Below are 17,751 nucleotides of genomic sequence, written 5' to 3' on the forward strand. Positions count from 1 at the left end.
TGCCCAGTTGCACCATCTGCTCTCCCCTCCTCCCTGGTCAGTTTCATTTCACCTCTTTTCCCTCCTTCTTCCTCTCATCAGTTCGCCAGTTTCTCTTCCCCTGTTTTCCCCTTCCCTCTCTTTGCTAGTCAGTTGCCCTTCTCTCTCTGATCCTCCCTCCCTTTCTCCTTCCCTTCCTTCTTCCCTTCCTTCCTTCCTTCCTCCCTTTTTTCCTCCCTCCCTCCCCTTTTCCCTTTCTCTCTTCCTTCCTTCCCTCCCATCCTCCCTCTCTCTCTTTTTTCCTTCCTTCCTTCCTTCCTTCCTTCCTTCCTTCCTTCCTTCCTCTACTCTTCATTTCTCTCTCCCCCTCTTCCTCCCTTTTCCACTGGGCAAGTTCTCTCCTTCTTCTGGCCCATCATTTCTCTTCCCTCCATCCCTTCTGCATTGTAAAGGGATGCAGGAGAACCCACAGCTTCCCAAAAGGCAGGTGTTTCTTCTGGGGAGCAGGGCTGCCACCTGGTGCACTCCACACCCCCAGCACCCTCCTAGTGGCACCTCTGCCTCCTTCATCTCTACCCTGGTCCCCTTCTCCTCTAAACCTCAGCTCCACCATCCTTTGGGTGGGCATCCCTCTATCCACTCCTCTTGGTGGGTCCAGAGAAGGAAGGAGGAGAGCATCCCTTCCTCCCTCTGGTCCTCTTTGCAGGGCATCCAACATCCCAAAGGCAGGAGCAACAGCATCAGCATCAGAGGAGAAGAAGAAGAAGGGAGGGAGGGAGGGAGAGAGGAGGAAAAAGGAAAAGAGAGGAGGTGGTTGGGAGTGCAGCCAATCCAGAACGACTGCCTCTTTCTCTCATCCCCCCTTCCTCTCTTCTTTCCTTTTTTCTCCTTTTCTTTCTTTCCTCCCTCCTTCTCTCTGTACCTCGGATCTGCCGGGTTTATGGAAAAAAAGATGCCTGAAGGGAGGCGGTGAGAGAGCTGCGCATGGAAGAAGACTGGCCTCTCCATCATCCCCTCCAGGGACTGGCCTCTCCATCCTCCCCACCCACCTCTTCTGGCCCCCTCTTCTTCCTCCCATGGCTCCCAGCCTTGGATTATCCTTCTTCTGCTGGACAGCCTCCTGCTGCGCTTCTCCTGCTGCGTTTCTGCAAAGAGGGACCCTGAGGAGGAAGAGGCTCCAGCGCAGCATGTAATGCTCCCAGGCTGCTGTCCCTTTGCTCAGGTGAGTCCCAACACAGGAGCCAGGCGTCTGAGCAGCCCTGGGCATCTGGGCATGGGCACCTGAACCCGGCTCTGCTCCTCTAGCCCAGAGCCTGGGGACCCTTGTTTTGGTGCATGAGCATTTGGGGAATGGTCTCCAGAAACCTGGGTCCCTTTGCTCACCTGGGTCTTGGGTGGTGGTGTTGGAGGTTGTGGGGGATTTGCAAAGAGAGAAGGGAAAGGCTAGTCTTCTTTTTCTCAATCCCCCCCATCAGACTACAGGGGACCCCCAAGGGTCTTCCAGTCCAACCCTCTGGCCATATAGGATTCTTCCTCTTCTTCCTCCTCCTCCTCTTCTTCTTAGAATAGAATCATAGTATCACAGAATCATGGAGTTGGAAGAGACCTAAGGATCATCCAATCCAACCCCTTGCCATGTAGGATTCCTCCTCCTTTTCTTAAAATAGAATCATAGCATTGGGAGACACCCCAAGGGTCATCTAATCCAACCCTCTTGCCATGCAGGATCCCTTTTCCTCTTAGAATAGAATCATAGAGTTGGGAGAGACCCCAAGGGTCATCTAGTCCAACCTCCTTCCATGTAGGATTCCTCCTCCTCCTCCTCCTCCTCCTCCTCCTCCTCCTCCTCCTCCTCTTAGAATAACATCATAGAATCATAGAGTTGGAAGAGACCCCAAGGGGCTCCCAAATAAACCCAAGGCAGCTCCCAAATAAGAAAAGATGTGGCTTGCTAATCTCTGCTCATACTTTGGTCGAAGACTATAGATAAAATTGATTGATTGAATCTCTGTTCAAAAACCTTTGTGATCTAACAAATAGGTCAAAGATTTAACCCTGGTTTAAAATGTCTTTGTTATACTGTGCAAAGGAGAGTCTAGAAAATAATATGATTACTTTGAATATATGTGTGTGTGTGTGTGTGTGTGTGCGTACACACACATATATACATACATACATATACATACACATACAATGCTTTTGGATTCAATTAAAGATTGAAGGATTTAACCTTGATTTAAAATGTCATCATTATACATTATGCAAAAGAGACAATAAAATAATATTATTACTTTGGACATAGCTAGCTAGCTAGATAGATAGACAGAGATATGCACAAACATACATACATATACATACAATGCTTTTGGATTCAATTAAAGATTAAAGAAAGTGATACCAAGTATGTAATAGAGGGAGAAGTAACTGACGAAAAGCTCTTCTATCTAGAAGGATGAACAATGTGGAAGTTAAATATGAAGAGAGATCAATGCGTGAATGTGATTACAGAAACAGGGACAATGCAAGATTGATTTGAAATTTGATCTCAATCCAATTCAAAACAATGAAGCAAAGCAAAAACTTCCTGCGAAGGAGAGTCCCACAGCTTCCAAGGCAGGCTGCTTCCAAAGGTCTTTGAAAATGGAGCAAGGCTCAATCCAGCCTGTTGTTGTCGTTGTTGTTGTTGTGTGCTGTCAAGCAGACATCTGGCAACTTTATGCTAGTAATAGCCCTGCTCAGGTCTTGCAAACTCAGGTCTTCCTGGATTAAACCTTATGTTTCTGATTTACACGCAGGAGTCCATCACTCCTTTGCAATTTAAGGTGATTTGATGTTAAGCCTGAAACCATATAAACAACCCATTGCATCCTTTTCAAGGAATAAGCTGTGCTGAACTCAATGGGGTTTGTTCCCTTTGAATAGATTGGTCCTGTTGGAACGGTTTGGGTGCTGGACTAGGACACTGGGAGGCCAGGGTTCGGATCTTGCCTTGGCCATGGAAACCCACTGGGTGACCTTGGGCATGTCACACTCTCTCAGCCTCAGAGGATGGCAATGGCACCCCCCCCCCCCCGAAGAAACCTGCCAAGAAAACCCTATGATAGCTTTGCCATGAGTTGGAGTTGACTCGAAAGTGCACAACAACAAAAGGGTGGAAGGGCAAAATTCTCTGCCTGAAACTGCCCCAGAGCAGCTATGCTCAACATACAGGTGAAGTGATGAGGCTAGAAGGCTAGGGTTTTGGGAATATAAATGTACCAGGGTTAGGTTAAAGGATTTCAGACTAACTCATATTAAGGGTTGGGATGGAGGACTATTAATTCCAGATACTGCAATGACTTCATCTTGTTTCTTTGCACATGATATTAACGTTTCCCTCTCCCAAGCTCAGATTGGTGCACATGGTTTTCTTCCTTGTCACTTATCTCCCCATAGCACCCCTGTGAAGCAGCACAGGCTGAGACAGTGTGACTGAAGCATGGTCGCTCAGGGAGGTTTGAGGCTTTGGGGGTTTGAAGCTGGATCTCCCAAGTGCCAGACCAGTGGTCTGACCACTACACTGCACTACCGCTCAAAGGATCCCATTGCCACAGGGCTTGAATGTCACCCAAAGGCAATGTCTTCTGTTTGCTCCTTCCACCTTTGGAGGAAGAGCTATTCCACAATGTGTGACTTCAGAAGTATGCACCAGGGATGGGCAAAAGGTGGACTTGAGGCCACATATGGCCCACCAAAAGTTGTTTTTTGTGGCCTTTAGCCTCCTGAAAAACCCAAGACCACCATTTGTTCTGGCACCAAAAGGAGAGCAAGAAAGACAAGGTGATTTTTCCCTCTTGAAAATCTCCGAGAGATGCAGTTCTTCTTTTAAATGTGCCACTGAATCCATCTGCAGTGTTTAACGTTCAAAAGCAGAACCTTTATTTCCCCCCAAACTCAAGACATCTGGCCACATCAGTCCAGGGGGGCCATGGAGGGTCATTGGGACAGAAAAACCCTGAACCCATTCTCTGTTGTCCACCTCATATACACCTTAAAGAGTTTATTTTCTTAAAACTTGTAAGATGTGGATGGGGCATGAGGTGTTTTCTTTACTTGATTCCTTATTCATATATGACCTATGGCATGAGAGACCTCCAAGTCCCCCTATCCTTAAAAGATCCGTTCAGGTCTAGAAGACTCAGCCTTGGTTTCCTTGACTGAGTCTATCCATCTGGAAGGTGGTCTTCCATTTCTCCTCCTGCCTTCTACCTTTCCATTATTGTCTTTTCCAGGGAATCATGTCTTCTCCAGATATGGCCAAAGCATAATGGCCTTGGTTTATTCATCTTGGCTTCTGGGGAGAGTTTGCCTGTCCTTTTTTCTTTGGATGTCTCAACTGTCGTTCTAAATCCAATAACATCCAAAACCCACCCAACAGTGATGCTTTTATTGGAGCAACCCAAATGTACCAATATACATGTTGCAAGCTATATTGGGCATTTTGGTCTAATAAAGGCATCACTGTTCAGTTGGTTTTGGAGGTTATTGGACTTTGCTATGTGGCCAGCATGGCTACTCCTGGATATGTCTGTCTAAATGCTTAACTGCAAGCTATTGCAATGCTAGATAGTTGGGAACTGAAGGACAATGTCAGTTGGAGAGAACAGAATTAATTTTTCTTTCAGATCCAAATTTTTAGCATTGCAGAGAGGGAGATGTCGAAAATCTTTTACACATCTGGAGCTCCTCTCTTTGCTCTGCCTGAATTCCTTTGGCCACTTTGCTTCATCTTTGGATACCTAAACTGTATTTCTAGATGATGAACTGATGTTTTAAGTTACTGCACTGGTAGAAATTTGGGGATTGAAGGAAAATGTCGCTGGGGAGGCAGGATTCTTTATTTGGGAGATTTTGCCCAATCTGGGGACCAAATTTGGGAGGGCAAAACCTCCTCAATAAAAATGGTGCTTCTGTTCCCATGAATTTTTCCTTCAGTCCCCAGATTTCTAGCATAGCGACACCCCTGATCTCACCGTTTGCCCCCAAAGAATTGTAAATTCCTATATCTGTCATATCAGAGTAAGAGGGAGAGGTTGCTCATTTTTAGATACATCCGCTTTTGTTCTCTCCTTTCTCTTTGAATCATGCCACGAAGGAAGAGGTACAGAAGTGAAGTCTCTAACTTCATTCCCAAAGCACTCACCAGAGTCTGGGCAACCAGGGATCTCACAAGCATCTCACAAGGGCTGTGCAAAACGTGCACAGGTGCTGATTCATCTAGGTTTTATTTCTGGAGCCGTGTGCATGTGTATGTTTGTGTAGTAGGGGAAGGAATGGATCTTAAATCTAAATGACAATTGTTTAATTTGACTTGGCTGTGCACTCCGATTTTTGTTTGAGGCTGCATGGATTTCGTCACAGTGGCTGTGCACGCATGTTTTTGATTCTTAGCATAAAATGCCAGCATAAACACACATACTCCTCTGATGACTGAGAAAGGAGGTTTGGGGGGAGAGGGATTTCTTTCTTCTTTCTTTCTTTCTTTCTTTCTTTCTTTCTTGGTTTTGATTTTTTTTTTGCAATGACATGGGTTTCTGTTTTGGGAATGCCAGAAAGAGTGATGGGGAGAGAGGGCGACTTAGAGATGTGCACCCACTTGGACACATAAACAGCCTTTGGGTTGCAAAAAGGTAGACATGATGTCACTGGGGAGCCTTTTGGGCCACATCGGACATAATTCTCCTCTTCCCATGGTTGTTGTTGTTATTCTTATTCTTCTTATTATCATCTGCTTGGCCCTTGACTAGTTCCATTGGTGTTTTAAAACGCACACATTTCAAGACTGCAAAATGGCCTTCATCTCTGTTTGCTTCAATTATACTGTGGCTTTAACCATTGCATTTCCAGTCTGGGAGCATCTCAGTTGTTGTTGTTGCTGTTGTTGTTAGTGATGCTGAAGCTTAAAGATATTTTAGCCACTTGCTCCCATTGCATTTTGGTATGCTTTTTGGATCACCTAAAACCACGCAGAAGAAGGTTCCTTTGGTCCTTCAGGGCTGAAGCGAAAGGGCAATATTGATCTGAACTCCTTTTTGTTGTGCACCTCTGGCTATTTCCATCATTGATGTCGAGTTTCATTGTATCTGAAAATCTTTTTGTTGGGTCTAGCGGCGGAGAATTCAATTCCATGCTGTGCCTGGTAAAATTTTAAACATGCCTTATTTCATCCAGTCAATTGGAAACAAAGACGGAGTGGAAAGTTTTGGCATTGTAAAGACGATGAGGTGAAAGAAGCTGCTTTCTTGTCCCAGAGGTGGCCAAAGGATCTCCAAATCTCTTTGGAAATGTTAGAAATTAGATAGTTACCTGTCGGAGATCCTATTGCTGTGGATACCTGCAATGGTGCAGAAGTCAGACTTCATGATCTTTGGGGCTCTTTCCATTCCAACTCTGTTGAAAAGAGGCTGATTTCTTTCCATGTGAAGCTTCAAAGAAAATCAACAGAAATCCCATCCTTTGGAAGAAGAAAAAAACACCGACTAAATCTGAGACTCTACAAGGGCTTTGATACCTGTCTTTGTTATAATGAATAAAAAGGCTGTGGGGAAGGAAGAAAGAGATGCATCCTCATTTGTTCTCTCTCTGAATATTCACATTGAGTTTCTCTTGAGTGTTTAAGTAGCAGGTAAAAGCAGCTCGTGGTTTCCCTCTCGAGTCTTTCTGGCAAACAATAAATCCACCTCTATAGGAGAGTCAGTGCATGATGGGTCTGTTGATGCAGCCACAGACTTCATGCTCCCATTTCCGCTCACCTTTCGTGTTTTGTTTTGCAACCCCATGCATGGATCAGTAAATGTTCGGAGCAACACAGGCCGCATCATCTCAGAGATGATGCCGCGCACGCATTTGCCCACAATGAAAGGGGGCAGGTGCTGGTTTGCTTCCCAACGGTGGCAAGAAAGGCTCCAAATTAGGGTAATGTATCCAGCAATTGTGATCGATTCAGTGCGCAGAGTCTCTGAAGATTCACAGAAGTCCTGGCAATTTGGTTCCGAGAATCTGACGTTGGCTCCGAAGACACAGTTGTGTCTTTAGCCCAGGGGGTCGGCAAAGTTGTTGCCATGGTGAGCATCACTCTAAACCTTTTGCAAGGGAAGCTGAGCACCAAATGGACAAGCGTCTCGCACTGCTCCTGCCGACCCAGATTGGAGCCAGGATTGGGCTTTGCAAGGCGGCAGATCCATCTTTGCAAACCTGGGGAAGTATCTCCAGCGTCTCCAAAACACAGCATGCAAAAAGAGAGATAAGACTCTCCCTCTCTCCATCCAACTGCCCTTGAAGAAAAGGGTGCAAACATCTGCATTGCAACAATGGCAAATGCCCTCTTGCAAAGCATTGCTGCTTTTTGGAGGGGTATATTTGGCTACAACTTGAGAATGCTGAAGTTTGGGATAAGGCTGGGATCTGAAATGCATCCTCTTTGTTGGGGCTTTCTTCTCTTTTGCCATTTGCTGGTTTTAGGTCAAATCTGCACACTGTTCTTGTTGTTGTTATGTTTCTTCAAGTTGACTCTGACTCATAGCAATCCTGTCCTAGGGATTTCTTGACAGAGATGGCCAAGGGATCTCCAAATCTCTTTGGACATTTTAAAACTGAAATTACATAGCTACCTGTCATACATACAACACCATTTGTAAGGCAAGCTTTCGGCCCCATCCATTAACCTTACTAGGATGCAACTAACATGAAATTAATAAGTCCAAGAAGAGTAAAACAACTGAGTCAGTTGACCTACCAACTCTTAGGTAAATCCCATTGATTCAATGAATTTGTTGTGGGTAACAATTTGGAGTTGGGGTGCCAACTTCAAGAACTTGGGGTTCCTTCCAACTCTGTAATTCTGTGATTCTGAATGGAAGTTGGATGGCCATCTTTTGCAGGTGCTTTAACTGTAGATATCATAACTGGGGATAGGAGTAGATGACCCTTAGGGTCCTTTCCAGCTCTATCATGCTATATCTCAGTGCTGGTCATTCAGTCCATATCAATTGAGAGGTCTCATAAAAACCTGTAAATGCACTCTTTCTAATCCTTTAGCGACCTTCTATGATTTTTCAAACGGCTCTCAAAGGGATATTGACAGATTCCCAAGACTGCTAGTTCTCTCTCTCTCTCCAACTGTCAATACATTTGTGTCTCATTCCACATCCATTTTACTGACAGCTTCATTTCACATCTTGAATGAGATCCTCAAGTGCTAGCAACTCTTCTCCAGCAAAGTTGACTAAAAATAACAATGAGTGCAGGCACAGAAGTTGCAAATAGCTTGTTATGTTTGCACAGGAGAAACTAAAGCAGCGATGAAAGTATCCTAATCCCCACCTGAGGTTTTCCCCTCCTAAAGCAAGCTGAATTTGATCTTGTAACCATTTCAGTTTCTCTTGTTGTTGCGTGATAGGGGTACGCTGGTCAGTCTTGCAGGGTCTGCTTTAAACATGGCAACACTAGACTCCCCAATGGTTTAACATAGGGATGGGCAATTGTGGAAGGGCAGTAGACCATGAAGTGCGAAACCCTCCCATAGCATTCCTCTGCAAATATATTTTCTGCCCCAAATGTCCTCTTGGGAGTAGAGGAACATTTTGCCACGTTTATGGGCCACAAAATTGCTCCAGGGCCCATATGGGAGACACTTTGCCCACACTTGGTTGAAAAAATCTAAGAGCATGGCCTGAATCCTATTGTTCCTTCCCTTTAGGGTAGACCTACACCATCCATTGGATTTACTTATATGTTGACTCATCATCCAAGAACTGATTCAATGGGTCTACTCCAGTTGGGATTCTGGGCTGTGTATTCAGATTCCTGAGAGCCAAGTTGAGTTGGGAATTACATGGACCTTTGGTTGCATGCGTCCAGATGGACCTTGTGTGGCCCTCATCTCCAGACCTTCTCCCCCAACCAGTTCCCTCTAAAATGACCAAAAATGACTTTAGGCTGTGCTGATCTATGACCGTAATAAAGATGAACAACTGAATGACTTTAGGGACCACAATTTTGCTTTGAAATGCTATTTCGGATTATGGGGGCTCAGTACCATTGAACATGGCCCCCGATATTGTCCAGAAGTGAGTACAACATCACTTCTGGTTCCCAAGAATGGTGCCATGCATCCCATTCAGGGTTGAGGGGAGCTGAAAATGCCTCTCTCTGCTTCCGCGCATGACCTCTTCCAAGGCAAAGCATCACTAACCTGCATTCTTTGTTCTTTGAGTGTGGCATCATGCTTAAGAGCATAAGAAGGGGATTTATGGGATTGGTTTGATCAAGACTGGAGAACCTGTTTTGGTCTGAGGGCTGAATTCAAAGAAGTTTTTGGAGATGGGATCAAAGGGAAAGGAGTGGGGGGGGGGGGGGAGAGACTATAATACCTGCATGTTTTAATGCTCATCGCTTGCTGCCTATAACTAAGCCTTAGGAGAGATTTCTCAGTCTGCTAGAAAAGCACCCAGCGATGGGGTCAGAGAAAAGGATTTCTCCGTAGCATCACCTCTGCTGCAGAAATGTCTCTCAAGGGAAATCAGGCTGGCTCCAACCTTGATGAGCTTCTCCCAGCTGGCTAAGTCTACATTATCCTGCATGGCCTTTGGTCTTTAATACTCATTTTCAAATTGGCTTTAAAAAACAAAACAAAGGAAAGAACATTGGCTTTTTCAAAAGAGAGAGAGAGAGAGAATCATTTTAAAATCTGCTTTTCTAGCATGTTTGACATCGGTTTTATTCCACACCGTTTGGAAAGCCTTCCACTCCCTGCTCAAAAAAGGGATTAAAGAGGTAAACAAAAATGAATAAATGATAAGAGGTATCGCTATCTAGGGCCGCGGCATAAGAAGGTCGAGAACCACTGTTTTAGTACTTTAAAAGAGCAAGCCATGGTGCTTATTTTGGGGGGAAGACTTCAGCACCTTAGATAGCGCCTTTGGAAAGGAGCAGGTTCAGCACAACAAAATAACTCTAAGGAGCTCTCCAAGGTGTGGAACTTGGATTTCAGCACCTTAGATCATGTTATTTAGAACCTTAGAACAGTGGTGCTCAACCTTCCTGATGCCGTGACCCTTTAATATAGTTCCTCATGTTGTGGTGACCCCCAACCATAAAATTGCAGTGTCTCGGTTCTTAAGGCCATTGGAAATATGTGTTTTCTGACGGTCTTAGGTGACCACTTCGAAAGGAGCCTGGAGAAGAGAAGGTAAAGAGATGATATGAGAGCCCTGTTTAAATACTTGAAGGCATGTCATATTGAGGAGGGAGCAAGCTTGCTTTTTGCTGCTCCAGAGAAGAGGACCCAATGGAGCAATGGATGCAAGTTCCAGGAAAAGAGACTCCACCTCAACATTAGGAGGAACTTCCTGAGAGTAAGGGCTGTTTGACAGAGGAACACACTCCTTCCTTGGAGTGTAGCAGAGTCTCCTTCTTTGGAGGTCTTTAAGTAGAGGCTGGATGGCCATCTTTCAGGGATGCTTTGATTGAGAGTTCCTGCATGGCAGAATGGAGTTGGACTGGATGGCCCTTGCGGTCTCTTCAAACTCTATGATTCTATGACCCCCAAAGGGGTCACGACCCACAGGTTGGGGACCGCTGCCCTAGAACAAATCCATCACTCTGCTAACATAACAGTCACCAGCCAATGCTGCCCCAATTCAGCATTGGTTGCAAGAGACCTAGCAGCCAGCAAGCAGGAGGTGGATGCTGATGCCGAGCATCTCCTAACCCTCCTCTTAGGTACTCCTACTCCAGCATCTTCATTTTGCCCCTTTTCATACAGTGTTTATTGATAATGTAAGGCAGAGAGAGACAGAGAGAGAGACAGCAGGGAGATAGAGCCAAGAGTTTAGGATGCAGACTGAAATATTCAGAGCGCCACAATATTCTCTTGCAGATACGCCACTTCAAAATGCATTGTAATCTGTTAGCGGGAGAGAGAGTGTTGAATGACTCAGATGAATGTAGCTCCAAGTAAACAAACATGTAAATCATTTTTTGGCTACAAAGGGAGAGGGAGAGAGCAGGGGGAAGGAAGCATTGTTCAGAGACAAGGCGCTTGGAGCGATATGATCTGCAAAGTGTCCGTCAAATCCGGTTGAGCTGAGCTACCTCAAAAGAAAAGTAATGCGGGGTCAGAGATCGCAGAGATGGAAAGCGATGGATTAAAGTAATGCAGTTAGCTGTTAACAGCGTACTTTTTGGAGTAACACGGGTGTAGTGGGGTCACGTTTCGAAAGCAATGTAATCGGCGGTTACACAAAAATACTTGGCCCTGGCGTCCTGCTCTCTTCTGAGTGTCCATTATAGTCAGGTTTTTAAATGCTGTACCTTGGCTTCCTTGTTGGCGCACTGGAGGCGATGCTCTTTTAAACCAAACTGCATTCCTCTTGACAGAAGTAGATTGCTTTGTGATGTATCCGGCTGCTAAATATGTTAAACTAGCCCTAGAGAGGAAGGGAAGTTTAATTCCTCCCGCTGATGCGATACGCTTCTGGAGCCGTTTTAATTAATGCCTTCTAATTAACTCCACTAGTATTTTAGCCCGTTTTATAGAATCGGTTTATCTCTTTTTTCCTTTTAAGAGTCGTTTTAAATATTTTATTTCATTTTTTTCTGATCTGTTTTTTCTGTGCGCATGCAAAAACAAAAATCACACCAACAACCACAGCAAGCCATTAGATTGTGAGGTTTGTGTGCATCTAGAAGATCCTCTACTGATGGAGGAAACTTAATGCCCCCAAAGAGCCCCTGCGGAAGAAGCTAGTAACTATAGGATAGTTTAAGTTTTCCTAAGGGTTCAGCCTTTGCTAAGGAAACTAATATGTTACACATCAAAAATGCCAAAGCCAATCTGCTCTAGCTTTAAAATCAGCAGCAGAAATGTGCCTTTGTCTGACTCTGCTTCCCTAAGGACTGAGACTGACTCCAAAAACAACACAAGTAGCTTGAAGTCCAAAACAAAAGTTTACTAATGGCTTTAATCTATAGTTACAAAGAAGCTGGACACATTCCAGCTTGCTGATATCCCTCTTAAACTATAACTGAAGAGCCCTTCGGATGCTTGAAAATGGCTGTCATATCATGCTTAAATCTTTTCCTCCCTGGGCTAAACATATCCAGCTCCTTTCGTCAGTCCAGAAAGGGTTCAGTTTCCAGACCTTTCATCGTCTTAGTCATCCTTCTCTGGACACGTTCCAGCTTGTTGATATCCCTCTTGAACTATAATGCCCAGAACTGTACTCCAAGCAAGTTCAGTTAGGCTTGAGTACAAAGTCAATCCATTTCTAGCTTGATCTTTCCTGAAAGAAGGAGAAGGTTCTTCATTTTCCTGAGTTCCCTCTGCCAATGTGCCCTTTTCCAATAATACAAATGAAGCCCTAAGGGCAACCATCTTCAGGCAGCAGTTGGAGGTAGATAGGTATGTAATAATGGCTGTCATAGAGAAGACAGTCGCTTCTAGCTACATGGATTTTATCAGCAACCAGTCCATTTCTGGGCACACTTTAAAGTACTGGTTATGACCTGCAAATCCCTGTATAGCATGTATTTGAAAAATACTTGCAGTGAGTTAATGTATTGCAATCCACAAACCATACATCTATGGTACAGTGAGCTCTTGGTATCCATTTGGCTCCAGGACCCGCCATGGATAGCAAAATCCATGGATGCTTGTCTCGTTGTTCTTGGTACTGTTGTGTGTCTTCGTTTCCAACTTATGGTGACCCTAAGGCGAATATAGTGGGATTTTCTGGGGCTGAGAAGGTGTGACTCACCCAATGGGTTTCCATGACCAGTTGGAGAACGAAACCCTAACCTGTAGAGTCTTAATGGAGTATGTTCAAACCACTTCCCCATGCTAGCTCTAATGTCACTGTAAAATGGTGCCCCATATATAAAATGGCAAAATCAAGGTTTGCTTTTATGGAATTGTTAAAAATATGTATTTTCAAGCCATGGATAGTTGCATCTCTGGATGTAGAATTAGTGGATATGGAGGGCCGAGTATGATATATGCAACCTTAAACTTAAACATAAACTAGGAAAGAAAGAAAAATGATTCAACAGTAGGAATATCTTCCACTGTTCTAGGACTATAAACGGCATCCATACATTAGAAAATTAATTTCCAGGACAAAGTCCAGCTTTTGGCTTTATTGGGCGAGACATCCTTATATATTTCTGCCAGGATGAAGATCGCATTTCCCTAAGTATTAACGGATGGAAGGGATGCATTTTCCAAGTCCCTACTCCAGCTAGATGCATGCATCAATCAAAAGACAAGTCCAAATGATGATACGTTTTGGAGAAAGCGACACCTTTAATTAATCCACATAAAACTGTCAACAAGGTAGAGTTAATGCTAAAGCACGGCATCTCATTTTAAAAGACTGTTTACTGTAATCCAGTATGGATTTCAAAAAACAAACCAACAAACCAGTGCCTCTAAAGGTGAATGAAAATGGAGTCTGGCACATTTTATTTTCAACTCCGCAGACATACTAACCCAGAAATGCTGCATTTCATAGATATTCTGCCTTGAACTTCCTTTTGAAGTATTCCCTGGAGATGAAATGCAGGGGACCACTTTAAGGGGATCTCAGTTTCTTATGGTATCCTGACATAATAATAAGGAATAGGAAGACAAAAGGAAAAATCATTACTCATACATTTCAAGAAAAGCAAACCAAGGCCTGATTCCCACTACCTTTTAAACCGGATCACAAATTGGTTTGAACCGATTCAAATGACCCTGGTTCCCACTTGAACCGAATCACTGAAGCGAATCATAGTGGAAAGGGGGGCCATGCGCTAGACCCATTTAACCCACATCTTTTTGATACTGATGTTTTCCATGTGTTTTTGGATAAATCCATTCCACACAGGTGCGAACCAGATGCGGATCGGAATTGATTTAAATTTGCCCTTCGGCCGGCTGGAGTGGGTCCATTTTGAACTGATTCATTCGTGAATGTGAACCACAAGTGGGTTATTTTAGAGGGAAACAATGCGATTGGGGCAAATGTAGTGTGAACCATGCTCCGCTGTCGAATCGATCCATCAATTCAGATCGCACACCGATTTATTTGTAAGTGGGAATGAGGCCCAAATATCTAAATATTGTGGAGTATGTCTGTCTCACTTCTGAATGTTGCAAGTGTTGTTAAAACCTCTTATCCATTCAGTCATAGGTAGGGAAATGTTATCTTTCGTAAAAATTACATTTCATAAAGATAACATTTCTCCAGATAAATGGAGAATCATCCAATAAAAGATCCCTTTCCGCTGACCATGCGTTAAGTTCCAAGGCGCAGCGAAATAAGTTCATATGAAAAGATCACAGTCCAGATCTAGCTTTTATTTCTTTTCAAAGCATAAGTGGGTAGTGATTTTTACAAAAAGAAATGTTGATAGTAATTCAGAAACTGCAATTAATTATCTGTTTAAAGGAAGCGAGCCAAAGACATGTTTTCACAATATGGCAAAGCGGTTGTCTTTGGGATTAAATTAACAGAGGAACAAGGGGGAGAAAGCAGAACGGACCCATTCACAGTTTTGCAGCCAAGGTAAAACAGGGATCTGATGGAACAATACAAACATCCTTGCAGATGAAATGTATACATAGGAGACCAAAGGTTTTGGACTTGCGCTTGTGTACCAGCTCCATAGTGTCAGACAGGGAAACACTTCTCTCCATGCAATAGCAGGGCGAGATGGATGCTGTGTATGTAGCAGGTTGTTGGTTCCTCCTGGGTGTTTATTAGTCATCTTTGGCAACGCTCAGATCCTTCCTGTTTATCACAAAGTGGTAGAATAGGCTTCAGAAACTGAAGGATGCAAAATCCTCTTACGCCGGCGTAAATGCCATTGCACAAGCAGTTGCACTTTCTTGGAAATATTGCAAACATAGCCATCAGAGTCTGGAAAATCAGTGTGCAAAAGGGATCTTGCAGCACCTTTGAGACTAACTGAAAGAAAGAAGTTGGCAGCATGGGCTTTGCTAGACTTGAGCCTACTTCCTCAGATGGTTTTCTTAAAAGATGCTCAGATGTTTCTTTAAAAACCATGCACCTGAGGAAGTAGGCTCAAGTCTACGAAGGTTCATGACACCAATTGCTCTTCCCTTTCAGTTAGTTTCAAAGGTGCTGCAAGATCCCTTTGCATACTTTCTTGGGAAACTGTGCAAGATTGAAATCTGCTTCAGGCTTGTGCAAGCCTTGTGATGCCAACGGAAACCATTGCACAAGAACATTGCCCAAAAGGTCTCTTAAGTCTGGCTGGTAATGATAGGTAGAGAGTTGGATCTGCTGGTATGAAATGGGAGAATCCATAGCCATATCACAACAACAGAACTCTCAGATTCCCTCCAGATATAAAATGTCTGTTCAGAGGAGGTTTGCCATTGCCTTCCACTGAGGCTGATAGAGTGTGACTTGCCCAAGGGTATCCAGTGGGTTTCATGTTCAAGTCGGGAATTGAACCCTGGTCTCCAGAGTTGTAGTCCAACACTCAAACCATTATGTTTGTCATGCTGGATCTCTGCTCTAGTTGGGATTGACCCATCAGATTCGGGTTCTGGTCAACCTGGATGGTAAAGCATCCCTCTTTTTAGGAAGGGGAAGATTTTAGCAAAGACATCCAAAAGTCAGGCTCTAAAAATAGACCCAGAACCCTCTTAGGATAAAAGCGGTGATCATGACGGTTAGAATAATATGGAAGGAGTCGTTGTTCTGTAGGGTCTGAAGAGCAAACTCCCAGAGAGCGTGCCTGTGTCCCGTAATGATGAAATCAAGAGCAATTAGGTTCCACCAGATGTGATTAAGCAATTAAGTAATTGTCTAAGGCTAATTCGGTGATTGGCTGGCGCATGGCGGATGGCATCGTACATGGATGCTTTTAGCAGTTGGAAGAATATTCCTTATGGGGAGAGTTAACCCCATCCTTCTTCCCCAAGAATGTCATCTAGCAAGCTGTTGCATGACTGGGAACCAGGAGGAATAGAGACAAAGCGGATGTGGCTGAAACCAGACTGGTCAGCAGATTTGAAGGTCAGCTGGTGAGAATGTCCCCTGCAAAATAAGTTACATGCCCTTTCTAGTTGCATAAACTGATGGAGCACACGGAAAAATGACTGTGGCCATGCTGGGTAGGGGATTCTGGTCACTCTAGTCCAAATAAACTCCAAAGTAATTGATCAGACTGACTGGGGGATTATGTGCATACTAATACAAAAGCCACTTTTCCGAACTCTGGCTGAAACCATAATGTTTTGTGGGTTTTTCGGGTTCTGTGGCCATGTTCTGGAAGAGTTTATTCCTGACGTTTCACCTGCATCTGTGCCTGGCATCTTCAGAGAATGATGGCATGGAAGTGAAGATGCCAGCCATAGATGCCGGCGCAACGTCAGGAATAAACTCTTCCATGGCCACATAGCCTGAAAAACCCACAAAACACTATGGATGCTGGCCATGAAATCCTTCGACATCACATCTGCTGAAAGCCTCTGCTTGTACTGCCTGTTTCCATGCACAAAACAGAACAGAGATCCCCTTCCAGAAAGAATGAGTAATTCAATTGCATCTCCATAGGGTCTTTTCAACACTAGCTCCTACTCTTTCCTCATACTCTCTCCCTAGAGAGTCTCAGCATGCCTCCTGGGTCTCCAAACAACATTTGTGGAAGATCTTTTCTTTTAAAGATACCTTCAGCGGCTTGATCCGACTCTGTATTATTGGGTGGTGTTCATTTGTTTGTGATTGCTTTGTATTAGTTTTCATTACGAAACACCGGGTCGTCTTTATTTGTTTTTAATGCTTCCAATCTGTCCCAGGGACCTTTGTGGCCACAGAATAAGCTGCTAATTGAGGAAATAAATTAATTCATCTGAGGGTAAACTGATTAATCTAAGGGGAAATTGATTAATGGAATTGCCCAAGCAGTTTAATGCCTGGCTACTTGGGCCATTTCATTAATTTAGCCATTCCTACTCAGTTATGAGTAGGACTGATGATGCTGATACTCCCACCTAGCATTAGTTACGCTAGCTGGGGGATTCTGAGTCTTGTAGTCCAAAGGCAACATCCCCAAGCTCTGGTGTGGTGTGAGTCCACATTGGCAAAGTGCGTTGTGTTTGTGGGTTGGAATAACTGGTAGTAAGATGCTTGGTGTGTACACCAGGGCTCCTTTGTCCCTTCTTTTCTTATCTCCGCACTGAATGGTGTCTTCCATGGTGTTTTGTCTTCCATGAGGACTATCTGACAGCTGTCTAAAAGAGTGTGAACTTGAAGGCTTTCATGGCCAGCATCTATAGTTTCTTTGTGGGTTTTTCGGGCTATGTTTCCATGTTCTAGAAGAGTTTATTCCTGATGTTTTGCTGGCATCTGTGGCTGGCACCTTCAGAGAAGATGTCCAAAAGAGGTTTGCACCAACGTTTTAAAAGAACTATCCAGTGTGCTGAACAATATTCTCCAAATCTGTGCAGCACTATGGACAACTCCTTTAATGCCTATGCAAACCCAGGACAGTTTCATGAGCCATCCTGATATGAGAGCCTCTAACTACCGCTGGCTGGTGAAGTTTTAATCTCATTTCATGGGAAATTCAGAGGTTGGACAACAGAAAAGTTATCCATGGAAAGATATAGAAAATGCCAAAAGGTGTATGTCTTTATGGTAAGAGATTATATCTGTTTGGGGAAGGTATTTAGGGGGGGTGTGTGTGATGGGATGGTGTTACGAAAAAATTGCCTAT

The 17,751-nt window shown here is 44.1% G+C and overlaps 1 protein-coding gene across 1 annotated transcript in view; it reads left to right on the forward strand.

Moving 5' to 3' along the window:
* Positions 1 to 869: 869 nt before the first annotated feature.
* The window catches only part of LOC149308784 (short transient receptor potential channel 5), a 112,159-nt gene continuing 95,277 nt past the window's right edge, over positions 870 to 17,751 (forward strand). Inside the window, exon 1 of the mRNA XM_089536461.1 lies at positions 870 to 1,201. The gene's annotated coding sequence lies outside the window, so the exon portion shown is untranslated. The remainder of the gene's footprint in view (positions 1,202 to 17,751) is intronic.

The sequence above is a fragment of the Sceloporus occidentalis genome, unplaced genomic scaffold, assembly GCF_023333645.1.
Source record: "Sceloporus occidentalis isolate IW3139 unplaced genomic scaffold, rSceOcc1.0.p SCAF_8, whole genome shotgun sequence".
In the NCBI taxonomy this organism is placed as follows: Eukaryota; Metazoa; Chordata; class Lepidosauria; order Squamata; family Phrynosomatidae; genus Sceloporus; species Sceloporus occidentalis.